General features: G+C 48.9%; 1 protein-coding gene across 1 annotated transcript in view; it reads left to right on the top strand.

Annotated features, from left to right (window-relative positions):
- Nucleotides 1-12,863, top strand: part of RNF213 (ring finger protein 213) — a 394,954-nt gene that overhangs the window by 294,108 nt on the left and 87,983 nt on the right. The window lies entirely within an intron of this gene.

Genomic DNA, 12,863 nt, shown 5'->3' with positions numbered 1-12,863 from the left:
CGTCCGACGTCAGCGGCGCAGAGGATTCTGGGAGCGCGACCGCTGACGTCATCGGGACGTGACGATCATGGCGCCGGGCGCGACGCCGGCCAGGAGAAGCGGCTGGCGGTCGCGGCTGGGAGGGGTAATGAGGGGCACTCACTTTAAAGAAGGAGTAGAAGCGGCTGCAGGGGTGACAATGGCGTCTCAGGAGGATCGCTCACCGTCCCCATTGTCTCTGCCCCCTTCACAAGCTTCGGGTCGCAAGAGCCGCTCGAGCGGCAAAAGCAGCAGCCGTCCAAGTCACCGATCGAGGGATTCCTCGAGGTCAAAAGATCGCAGAACGCACGCTCCTTCGCAGCCCCAGAGCCCGGTATCGGTCTTTCCTGGGTGGTGAGTGATCTCCGTGAAAGTAGACAATGTTGTAATAGGGCTTCCTATGTCTTTTCCTTTTTTAGGGAGGCAAAAAAGCTACATGCAAAAAGAAAAATAAAGTATGTGCCATATGCCACAGCCCTTTAGCAAAGGACTACCAAAAGGACTTGTGTCAGCTGTATCCAGCGGACTATGGCTGAAGAGGCACCGAGCCTGGCAACAAACCTCAGATCAATAATTAAGTCGGAGGTACAGGGCTCACTTAAAAAATTATTAAAAAAGAAAAGTAAGAGTAGGAAAGCCTCCCCAAGTTCCTCGTCAGGCTCCTCCTCTTCGGAGTACCAAGTTGAGCGCGGGTCGTCTTCATCCTCAGACAGTGATACGGGGGCAGACCTTGCTTTCCCGTGGAAGATACGGATGCCCTCCTTAAAGCCATCAGGTCCACTATGGGCCTACAGGAGGAGAAAGTAGAGAGATCACTGGAGGATGTGATGTTTGGCGGCCTACAAAAAAGAAAAAAGCGTACCTTCCCGGTCAATGACAAAATTCAGGCCCTAATCGAGAGAGAGTGGAAGAAACCGGAGAAGTCAGGTAGCCTTCCCTCCTCTTCAAAGCGAAGATACCCCTTTGAGGCTAAGGACACGGACATCTGGGACAAAGTCCCAAAGATTGACGCCGCAGTGTCTAGGTCTTCCAAGAAGTCGGCCCTGCCCCTGGAGGATTCAGGGGTTTTGAGAGATCCCTTGGATAAAAAAGCGGACTCATACCTAAGGCACACTTGGGAGGCAGCGGCAGGGGGTCTGAAACCAGCAATAGCCGGCACCTGCACAGCCCGGTCATTAATGGTCTGGTTGCAACAACTGGAAGAAAAATTGGTCTTCAAAATGCCAAGGGAGAAAATTTTAGGTGAAATGCACCTACTACACAGAGCTGCCGCCTTCTTGGCGGACACCTCCGCCGACTCGATGAGGTTAACAGCAAGAGCAGCGGGGCTGTCGAACGCCGCAAGACGGACGTTATGGCTCAAAGGCTGCCCTGGGGACATTCAATCTGAGGCAAAATTATGCTCATTACCATGTGATGGGCAGTTCTTGTTTGGAAAAGACCTGGATGACATCCTAGAAAAAGCCGGTGATAAAAAGAAGGGCTTCCCCAGGTTCATGGGTGATCAAAGGAGACTGCCCTTTCGGAGGGGAAGGTTCAATCGAGGCCGTCCCCCGGGAGAACGGAAAAGGTGGGACGACAAGAGGAAGAAAGAACCAGGGTTTATGTTTGGGGGGAAATACCTCAACCGCCAAAAAATCCCCGCAATGACACCAGCCCTCCTGTGGGGGGAAGATTGAGGCTCTTTTCCCAAGAATGGGAGAAAATATCGGCCAACAATTGGATCCTAAAAATTATAAAGAATGGCCTAAAAATCCCCTTCTTCCAGTATCCAAGAGCTTCATTTGTGGTGACCCCCGTCAGGAAGGAACCAGGAGAGCAATCAGCCTTAGAAACAGAAATCTTAGGGCTATTGGAGAAACAAGTTCTGGTAGAGGTCCCGGAAGATCAAGAAAGAAGGGGGTTCTATTCTCCCCTCTTCCTAATAAAAAAACCCGACCTTTCCTTCAGAACGATAATAAATCTCAGGCGCCTCAATCAATGGATCAAGAACCAAACATTCAAAATGGAATCAGTGACTTCGGCCATAAAGCTGTTACACCACAACTGCTTCATGGCCGTAATCGATTTGAAGGATGCCTATTACCATATCCCGATGCACCAAGAGTACCAAAAATACCTGAGGGTAGCCCTATACATCCAGGGCGACCTCAGGCATTTTCAATTCACAGCTCTTCCGTTTGGCATCTCCATAGCGCCAAGGATTTTTACAAAAGTAATAGCGGAAATGACAGCTTTCCTTCGAATCCACAATGTGATTATGGTGCCTTACTTGGACGATTTTCTGGTCATTGGCAATTCAGAACATCACTGCGCACATCAGGTAGAGAAGATAACAGAGACCCTGCAAAGACTGGGTTGGATGGTAAACTTAAAAAAATCAAAACTTCAACCCCTAAGGAAACAAACGTTTCTAGGTTTCGTCTTGGACTCCGACCGTCAAGTTTGTCTCTTGCCAGAGAAAAAACTAGAGAAGGTGAGAGAAATGACCCTTACGGCAATACAGCATCCTCACATGACCCTAAGAAGGGCAATGTCCCTGTTGGGCACGCTAACAGCCTGTATCCCAGCGGTCAACTGGGCACAGTATCATACCCGACAACTGCAGGCGGAAATCTTGTCAGCCCAGAGACGATTGAAAGGGCGTTTAGAAGGGAAGCTGGAACTTTCCGAAAGGGTGAAAGACTCTCTCACTTGGTGGCTAGACGACACAAATTTAACAGGGGGAATTTTGTGGCACAGGCCCGTGTCCGATGTAATATTGACGGACGCAAGCTCCTCGGGATGGGGGGCACACCTGAGAGAACATATGGCCCAAGGGTCCTGGGGTCACATAGAGCAGAAAGCTTCCTCCAACTTAAGAGAGTTGAGAGCGATAAACAGGGCCCTAGAGGCATTCATTCCCAGGTTACAGGGTCAAAACGTCCGAATTATGTCAGACAACAGGGTGGCAGTGGCGTATGTCAACCACCAGGGAGGGACAAGGTCAAACTCCCTAATGGACGAAGCCAAAAGAATCTTCCTCAAAGCAGAGCAACACCTAGCCTCCCTAACAGCCCTGCATATCAAAGGGACAGAAAATGTTCAAGCCGACTTTTTAAGCCGCAACAAGTTAAAACAGGGAGAGTGGGCCTTGAATCGTGTAATATTCCAGAAGATAGTACAGTTATGGGGACAGCCAGTAATCGACCTCTTTGCCACCAAAAGCAACCGGCAAGTGAGAAGGTTCTGCTCATTAAACCCAGGGGAAAACCCGTGGGCAGTGGACGCTCTACAAATCCCGTGGCTGTTCAAGCTGAGCTATGCCTTTCCCCCAGTAGCGTTAATCCCGGCAGTAGTAAAAAAGATAAGAGACGAGCAAGCCAGAGTAATCCTCATAGCCCCGTTCTGGCCGAAAAGACCGTGGTTTTCTCTACTACAAATGATGTCTCTCTCGGACCCGTGGGTACTGCCAGAGATTCCAGATTTGTTAGCTCAGGGGCCGATATTCCACAAACAAGTCAAGGGGCTCCATCTGACGGCGTGGAATTTGAGAGGTCACTTTTGAGAGATAAAGGGTTTTCCCCGGGGTTGGTGACTACTCTAATGAAAAGTAGAAAACCAATAACAACCAACATATATGGCAGAACGTGGAAAAAATTCCTACAATTCCTGGGAAAACCGTTAGGTCAAGAACCCCCAATCGAGTCCATCTTGGAGTTCTTGCAGGCAGGCCTACAGCTAGGCCTGGCGGTTAATACCCTCAAAGTGCAGGTTTCAGCGCTGGGTGCATTATACAATTGCAATATAGCGGCAAACAGATGGGTAGCCAGGTTTATAAAATCTTGCCACAGATCTAGGACAGTTTCCTTACCAAAAATAGCTCCATGGAATCTAAATCTGGTGCTGGAAGCCCTCACGAAAGAGCCGTTTGAACCCATACAGCAGATTTCAACTAAAAATCTCACTCTAAAAACCATCATTTTGGTAGCTCTAACGTCGGCACGTAGAGTCAGTGACTTACAGGCCCTTTCAGTCAACCCACCATATACCCAGATATACCAGGATAGGGTGGTTATGAGAACAGACCCTGCTTACTTGCCGAAAGTAGTAACTAACTTTCACTGAAACCAAGAGATTGTCCTCCCTTCCTTTTGCGAGAATCCGAAAAACCCAGGGGAGGAAAAGTTTCATAGCCTAGATGTTAAAAGAACCCTAGTAGAGTATATGTCTATAACCAGCCAGTGGAGGAGGTCCCAGTCCCTATTTGTAGCCTTCCAGGGTGCTAGGAAAGGTTATGGAGTGTCAAAGGGGACTATTGCCCGATGGATTAGGGAGGCCATTAGTGTAGCCTATTCAGCTAGTGGCGTCCCGGTTCCTGACGGCATCAAGGCTCATTCCACCAGAGCCGTGGCGACCTCCTGGGCTGAGAAAGCAGAGGTATCAATAGAGCAAATTTGTAAGGCCGCTACCTGGGCCTCACCCTCAACTTTCTTTAGACACTATAGACTAAATCTGTCCTCCTCTGCTGACTTGACCTTTGGTAGAAGGGTGCTGCAAGCGGTGGTCCCTCCCTAAGGTGTTCGAAGTCTCCAGAATCTCTCATGTGGTGCTGTCATGGGTGAAGGGAAAACCACCATGGTTACTTACCGGTAGCCGGTTTTTCCGGAACCCATGACAGCACCCGTACATTCCCCCCCTTTTTCACCGTTTGGGTGTGCACAATAGTCGGGTGTATTTGTGTGATGTGGTGTTGGATAAAAATGTAACTAACCGGGGAGTCCTCTCAAATGCTCTGTAATCCAACTGAAGCGGGGGAGAGGTGCCGCCCCTTATGTTTCAGTAGGTTCCTGTCCTGGCGGGGCGGATCCCTCTCTCATGTGGTGCTGTCATGGGTTCCGGAAAAACCGGCTACCGGTAAGTAACCATGGTGGTTTTCTCCCCCATTTTCACAGCTGGGCAGGGGTTTCAAAAGTTTTCTGCGCGCACAGTACCTCCTTACAGGCCCTTTCTTCTCTGTCCTGAGCGATTCCATCACGGGGCTGCGGTGCCAGCTCTTTCACTTTCACTTCAGCTCCCACTCTCAGAGCGCCCCCTCCTCCTCCTTTTGAGCGCGCTGTCCTCGCGCCTTTCTTAGCCCATCACAGGGCTCCTTTTCTCTTTTTGTATGTCAGCTCCAATCGCGGCTCAGCCGCTAAGCTCCGCCCCCCGCTCCCCTCATCGGGCATTTCCTGATTTTTCTTTCCTGGCTTTCTGCGCTGCTTGGGGGACACTTCAGCGTTTCTGCTGCTCGCCGGAACTAGGTAGGCTCTGCTCTAGGCAGAAATATTAGCTCTACTCCGCAGTTCTTCTCCAATTCCCGCGGCCATTCAGCGCAGTTTCCTTATGCCCAACTCTGCAAGGGATCTCTGTTTCAGGCCCACCGCTACTCATTACGCCTGTGCGCGCTGTAAAAAGAAGTGGGCTTCGGGTCAGTCATCTCCTTTCTGCCCGTCCTGCAGTCCTTCAGCTATGTCGGCCTCTCAGGAGCCCACAGATTCCCGTGATGAGGGCACTTCCCCTCTCCCAGAATGAGCCGTTGCTATGTCTCAGTCGGTCTCCGATCTGACCAAAGTCTCTCAGTCCCTGGTCCAGGTCCTAGAACGTTTGCCTCAGCTATCTACAGCCACCTCTGCACCGACCGCCTCTCAAGGTGAGTCGTCCGCACCTAACCGCGACCTTCAGAGGGACAGGCCGAATAGGATTTCTAGGAAGCGTGTCCTGTCGGGCTCGTCTTCCAGTTCGCTAGGCCTGTCTGCTTCACCCAGGTGTCCGTCTCCTTCAGAGGACGACCTTAGGTCAGACAACGATCCCCAATCGGGATCTAGTTCAGAAGCAGATGACATGTCTAAAACACGAAATATGGTCAATAGTCTTCTTTCGGATATCTTCCAAACCCTGGAGATTAAGCAGGACAAGCCCCTTCCTCAGGAATGTTCTGTTCCATTTAAACGATCTAGGCCTCCATCCCAAACTTTTCCAAACCACAAGGAGTTCGATACTATAACCAAACATTGGGAGCACCCTTAGCAACGGTGTTCGGGCCGCAGGTATTTAAATGTTCTGTACCCCTTTGAGGCAGATTTGCTTTCAAAATGGGCCAAGGCCCCTGAAGTGGACCCCCCCGTTTCTCGCATAGCCTCTAAGACGGTTCTGTCCCTTCCAGACGGGGCATCGCTTAAGGATCCAACAGACAGGCAGATAGACTTCCCAGAGATTCTATCTTTGAGGCCTCCGGCGCCTCCCTCTGCCATATTTTCGCCTCCTCCTGGGTGGCTAAAGTCATTTCGGCCTGGGCAAAAACTCTTCGCAGGGGCATCTTAGTGGCAGCTCCCCAGGACGAGCTGGCAGATCTAGCAGATCAAATTAATCATGCGGGTAAATACCTTTTAGCCGCCTCCTTAGATGCGGCCGGTTGCGTAGCAAGGGCTAGCAGCAATATAGTGGCTGTACGCCGAGTTCTTTGGTTAAAGTCATGGAATGCGGATGCCACCTCTAAAAAGTCGCTCACCAATCTGCCTTTCCATGGTTCTAGGCTCTTTGGGGCCAAGCTGGATCAAATAATTTCCGATGCCACTGGGGGTAAAAGCACTTCCCTCTCCCAATCTCGACCAAAACGCCTTTTTAACAGAAAGGGTTTTCGGCCGTTTAGGCCTTTTCGTCCGTTCTCGTCCACAGAGAGATCTACCTAGCAAGAGCATCCTTCCGCATCTAGGGAGCGAGAGCAGAAGAAACCATCTTACAAACCCACTCCCCGCTGGAGATCTAGAGAACAATATTCCAGGTCCTCAGGTGCCCGTTCCGGTAGGTTTTCCTCCAAGTGACAGGTCACCCCCACCTGGAAGTTATTCCAGGGAGGGAGGCAGACTTTCCTTTTTCGTGGTCGCTTGGCTGTCGGTTGTCGACGACGCTTGGGTCAGGGAAATCATCGCATTCGGTTACAAGATCGAATTTTCTTCCCCGCCAAACAGACGTTTTTTCCTGTCTCGGCCTCCAAGACAACGGTCCCACATTCCAGGATTCTTTCAGGCCGTCTCCTCCCTTCTTTCCGCCAGAGTGATTGTTCCCATTCCCTCAGACGAACGGTTTTCAGGGTTCTACTCAAATCTCTTCGTAGTCCCAAAGAAAGATGGCTCCCTGTGGCCAATCCTGGACCTCAAATTGCTCAATCGCCACGTGAAGATTCTTCACTTAAAAATGGAGTCTCTTCGATCGGTGATAGCCTCAATGGAGCCCGGAGAATTTCTCTGCTCTGTGGACATACGGGATACATATCTTCACATCCCTGTTTGCTTACAGCATCAGAGATATCTCAGGTTTGCGATTCAGGAAAGTCATTACCAGTTCACGGCTCTTCCCTTCGGCCAAGCCTCCGCCCCCCATGTTTTCATGAAAGTGATGGCGACGGTCATGGCCATCCTTCGATCCAGAGGGATTCTCATCATCCCTTATCTGGACGATCTCTTAATCAAGGGCTCGTCCCGTCAAGACTGTCTCCTAAGTCTTCAGATAACCCTGGATACTCTCGGCCGTCTCGGATGGTTAGTCAACAAGGAAAAGTCCATTCTCAGCCCCACTCAGCGTCTCACCTTTTTAGGCATGGAATTCGACACGAATCTGGCCCGGGTGTTTCTTCTGAGGGAAAAATTTGCGTCTCTGTCCAAAGGGATTCGAGTCCTCAAACGGCCAACGCCCATTCCCCTTCGATTCTGCATGAAAGTTCTGGGGAAGATGGTGGCTTCCATGGAAGCAGTGCCCTTTGCACAGTTTCATCTTCGCCCTCTTCAGCTGTCCCTCCTTTCAGCCTGGGACAAGACAATGTTGTCCTTAGACCGGCCCATTCTCCTCCCTCTCAAAGTGAGGCAATCCCTGACTTGGTGGACAATGTCTACGTCAGTCCTCCAAGGGAGGTCCTTCCTTCCGCTTCAGTGGCAAGTCATCACCACCGATGCCAGCCTCCTGGGTTGGGGAGCGGTTTTCCATCAGAGGACGGCCCAAGGACACTGGAACCCACAGGAAGCTCTTCTCCCTATCAACCTTCTCGAGATCAGAGCAATCTTTCTGGCCCTTCTTCGTTGGCAACCCCTTCTTGTCGGCAAGCCAATCCGCATTCAGTCGGACAACGCCAGGGCTGTGGCGTACCTAAACCATCAGGGCGGCACGCGCAGCCACCAAGTCATGTCAGAAGTGGCCAGGATACTGCGCTGGGCGGAACGTTACGTCCCAGCAATCTCTGCCATTCACATTCCAGGGGTGGAAAACTGGGCAGCCGACTTTCTGAGTCGTCAAGGCCTAGCGTCAGGCGAATGGTCTCTCCATCCCTCAGTCTTCGATCAGATATGCCAGCGCTGGGGTTATCCGGATGTTGACCTCATGGCATCTCGGATGAACCACAAAGTTCCGCGCTTCGTAGCCAGGTCCAGGGACCCTCTAGCCGTCGCTTGCGACGCCCTAGTAATTCCGTGGTCCCAGTTCCAACTCCCTTATCTGTTTCCACCTCTTGCCTTGATCCCAAGAGTGGTCAAGAAGATAAAATCGGAAGGCGTTCCAGTGATTCTTGTGGCTCCAGACTGGCCAAGAAGGCCTTGGTATGCGGTACTGGTGAACATGCTCACGGACGTTCCCTGGAGGCTTCCAGACCGTCCGGATCTTCTCTCTCAAGGCCCCCTTTACCACGAGAATTCTCGGTCTCTGAATTTAACGGCATGGCCGTTGAGGCCGCAATCCTAAGAGAATCAGGTTTTTCCAACCAGGTGATTCAGACGATGATCAATGCCAGGAAGCCAGCCTCCTCCCGCATTTACCATAGGCATTGGAAGGCTTTTTTCCGTTGGTGCGACGATAAAAAAGTCTTTCCAATGTCTTTTTCCATTCCGTCCATACTGGGTTTTCTCCAGTCTGGCTTAGATTCGGGTTTGTCTCTCAGTACCCTCAAGGGCCAGGTTTCCGCTTTGTCTATCCTCTTTCAAAGAGAGCTCGCTTCCTTACCGCAGGTTAAGACGTTCCTCCAAGGAGTCGCTCATGTGGCTCCTCCTCATCATTCACCGATAGAACCGTGGGATCTCAATCTCGTTCTTAGCGCTCTCCAAAAGGCGCCGTTTGAGCCCATCCAGGACATTCCTTTGTCACTTCTGTCATGGAAGGTAACCTTTTTGATCGCCATTACGTCCATCAGAAGAGTTTCTGAGTTAGCGGCCTTGTCATGTCGTTCTCCTTACCTGGTGCTCCATCAGGATAAAGTCGTCCTCAGGCCCGTTCCTTCCTTTCTTCCAAAGGTGGTTTCCTCCTTTCACATCAACGAGGATATCATTCTTCCATCGTTTTGTCCTGCTCCTTCTCACCCTCTTGAGAAGTCACTCCACAAACTGGATGTTGTTAGAGCCTTGCGTGTCTACCTCGCTAGGACCGCTTCACTTCATCAATCCGATTCATTGCTGGTCATCTCTGAAGGTCACCGGAAAGGGCTTCCGGCATCCAAATCCACGATCGCTCGCTGGATTCGTTCTACCATTCAGGAAGCATACCGACTTCAGGAAAAACGGCCTCCTCCGGGAGTGAGAGCTCACTCCACCCTGGCTGTGGCAGCTTCGTCGGCCGTTCGACACCCAGCTTCAGCTCTGCAAATTTGCAGGGCCGCGACCTCGTTGTCCTTGCACACGTTTGCGAGGTTCTACAGGGTTCATACCCAGGCCTCATCTGATGCAGTTGTTGGTAGGAAGGTTCTGCAGGCGGCGGTGGCGCACCGGCCGACCTAAGCCCTTCCTGTTCTTTCGTTCCTTATTGCTGTTCCCGCCCTTGGGACTGCTTTGGAACGTCCCATGGTATTCTGTCGATAAAGAAAGATGGATTTTTAGTTCTTACCGTAAAATCTCTTTCTTGGAGCCTTCATTGGGGGGACACAGCACCCTCCCTGTTTAAGTTGTACCGTGTTGGGTCTTTGAGTCCCTTGTTGGGTTGGTACATATGTTTAGAGTTACATGATTTTTCCTACTGCTTCACCAACTGAGGTGCTTGGTGCCTGTCGATTGGTGTATACTGCCGGGGAGGAGCTAATTTTTCTTGTTTTGCATAGTGTCAGCCTCCTAGCAGCAGCAGCATACACCCATGGTATTCTGTGTCCCCCAATGAAGGCTCCAAGAAAAAGATTTTACAGTAAGAACCAAAAATCCATCTTTTATTACTAACACAATCTAAAATCCAAGGTGTGAAAAGTACAAGTTTGTTACTGCCTAAATGTTTCAAGCGTTACTTTGCTGTTACTCGATGTATGAGTGAGTTAACACTTAAATCATGTAAGCAGTACCAAACTTGTACATTTATACATAGAAAGCGGTCAATCACTGATAGGACCGGCTACAAGACAAAAAATCCCAGAAGTAGCAGAGGATTAAAGGGGTGTTCCCATCTCCATGATCCTGTCCCAATATGTAGTAGATGTAATAATAATATTGACAAATTCCTCCAAATTCCTCCGTATATACTCGTGTATAAGCCTACCCCCCCATAATTTTGCCACAAAAAACTGGGAAAACTTATTGACTCATGTATAAGCCGAGGGTGGTGCTGCACAAGGGTTAATGGTGGCCCATAACATGCTCCGTAGATATACCCCCCATATATTGCTGCACAAGGGTTAATGGTGGCCCATAATATGCTCCATAGATATACTGCCCATATATTGCTGCACAAGGGTTAATGGTGGCCCATAACATGCTCCATAGATATTCTGCCCATATATTGCTGCACAAGGGTTAATGGTGGCCCATAACATGCTCCGTAGATATACCCCCCATACAGTACAGACCAAAAGTTTGGACACACCTTCTCATTCAAAGAGTTTTCTATATTTTCATGACTATGAAAATTGTAGATTCACTCTAAAGCCATCAAAACTATGAATTAACACATGTGGAATTATATAATTAACAAAAAAGTGTGAAACAACTGAAAATATGTCTTATATTCTAGGTTCTTCAAAGTAGCCACCTTTTTGCTTTGATTACTGCTTTGCACACTCTTGGCATTCTCTTGATGATCTTCAAGAGGTAGACACCGGAAATGGTCTCCCAACAGTCTTGAAGGAGTTCCAAGAGATGCTTAGCACTTCTTGGCCCTTTTGCCTCCACTTTGCGGTCCAGCTCACCCCAAACCATCTTGATTGGGTTCAGGTCTGGTGACTGTGGAGGCCAGGTCATCTGGCGTAGCACCCCATCACTCTCCTTCTTGGTCAAATAGCCCTTGCACAGCCTGGAGATGTGTTTGGGGTCATTGTCCTGATAAATGATGGTCCAACTAAATGCAAACCGGATGGAATAGCATGCCGCTGCAAGATGCTGTGGTAGTCATGCTGGTTCAGTATGCCTTCAATTTTGAATAAATCCCAAACAGTGTCACCAGCAAAGCACCCCCACACCATCACACCTCCTCCTCCATGCTTCACGGTGGGAACCAGGCATGTAGAGTCCATCCGTTACCCTTTTCTGCGTCGCACAAAGACACGGTGGTTGGAACCAAAGATCTCAAATTTGGACTCATCAGACCAAAGCACAGATTTCCACTGGTCTAATGTCCATTCCTTGTGTTCTTTAGCCCAAACACGTCTCTTCTGCTTGTTGCCTGTCCTTAGCAGTGGTTTCCTTGCAGCTTTTTTACCATGAAGGCCTGCTGCACAAAGTCTCCTCTTAACAGTTGTTGTAGAGATGTGTCTGCTGCTAGAACTCTGTGTGGCATTGACTTGATCTCTAATCTGAGTTGCTGTTATCCTGCGATTTCTGATGTTGGTGACTCGGATGAACTTATCCTCCGCAGCAGAGGTGACTCTTGGTATTCCTTTCCTGGGGCGGTCCTCATGTGAGCCAGTTTCTTTGTAGCGCTTGATGGTTTTTGCCACTGCACTTGGGGACACTTTCAAAGTTTTCCCAATTTTTGGACTGACTGACCTTCATTTCTTAAAGTAATGATGGCCACTCGTTTTTCTATACTTAGCTGCTTTTTTCTTGCCATAATACAAATTCTAACAGTCTATTCAGTAGGACTATCAGCTGTGTATCCACCAGACTTCTGCACAACACAACTGATGGTCCCAACCCCATTTATAAGGCAAGAAAACCCACTTATTAAACCTGACAGGGCACACCTGTGAAGTGAAAACCATTACCGGTGACTATCTCTTGAAGCTCATCAAGAGAATGCCAAGAGTGTGCAAAGCAGTAATCAAAGCAAAAGGTGGCTACTTTGAAGAACCTAGAATATAAGACATATTTAAGACATACAGGTTTAAAAAATGGGCTGAAAATCTCGGCTTATACGCGAGTATATACGGTAGTATAGTTCTTCTGATTAACTGTGTGCTTACCACGTGTGCAGGACATTGCAATAGCTTAGATATCAAGATTATAACCACTAATTAACTGTAACTATATGAGTGGTCATAACTAAGCTACTGTAATGCCCTGCACATGGGGTAAACAACATAGCGAATCAGAAGAACTATACTACTTTGTAATTGAAGGTATTTGTTAATATTATTATTACACTTGCTACATATTGAGTTAGGATCTCGGAGATGGGAATAACCCTTTAAATGAATAAAATACAAGTTATACTGAATCTTTTCACACAAAACTATATATCACTTTACTCCGCTCCTCCAGGTCTATAACATATCACTTCAGATTGGACGGCATTTTCGTGGTTGAATCTCTTTGTGATAAAAGGAAATTAAAATAAAAAAGAAATCTTCATTTACAGACTGGTAGCACAATAAGCTCTTGCCTGGTTGCTTTAAATGACAACATTATTAAATTGTCAGATGTCATTTCATCATT

The sequence above is a fragment of the Dendrobates tinctorius genome, unplaced genomic scaffold (assembly GCF_039654945.1).
Source record: "Dendrobates tinctorius isolate UK_male_01 unplaced genomic scaffold, ASM3965494v1 ptg000020l, whole genome shotgun sequence".
Taxonomy (NCBI): domain Eukaryota; kingdom Metazoa; phylum Chordata; class Amphibia; order Anura; family Dendrobatidae; genus Dendrobates; species Dendrobates tinctorius.
Note: the sequence above shows the minus strand (reverse complement) of the source record. Positions and strands in the feature narration are given on the sequence as shown.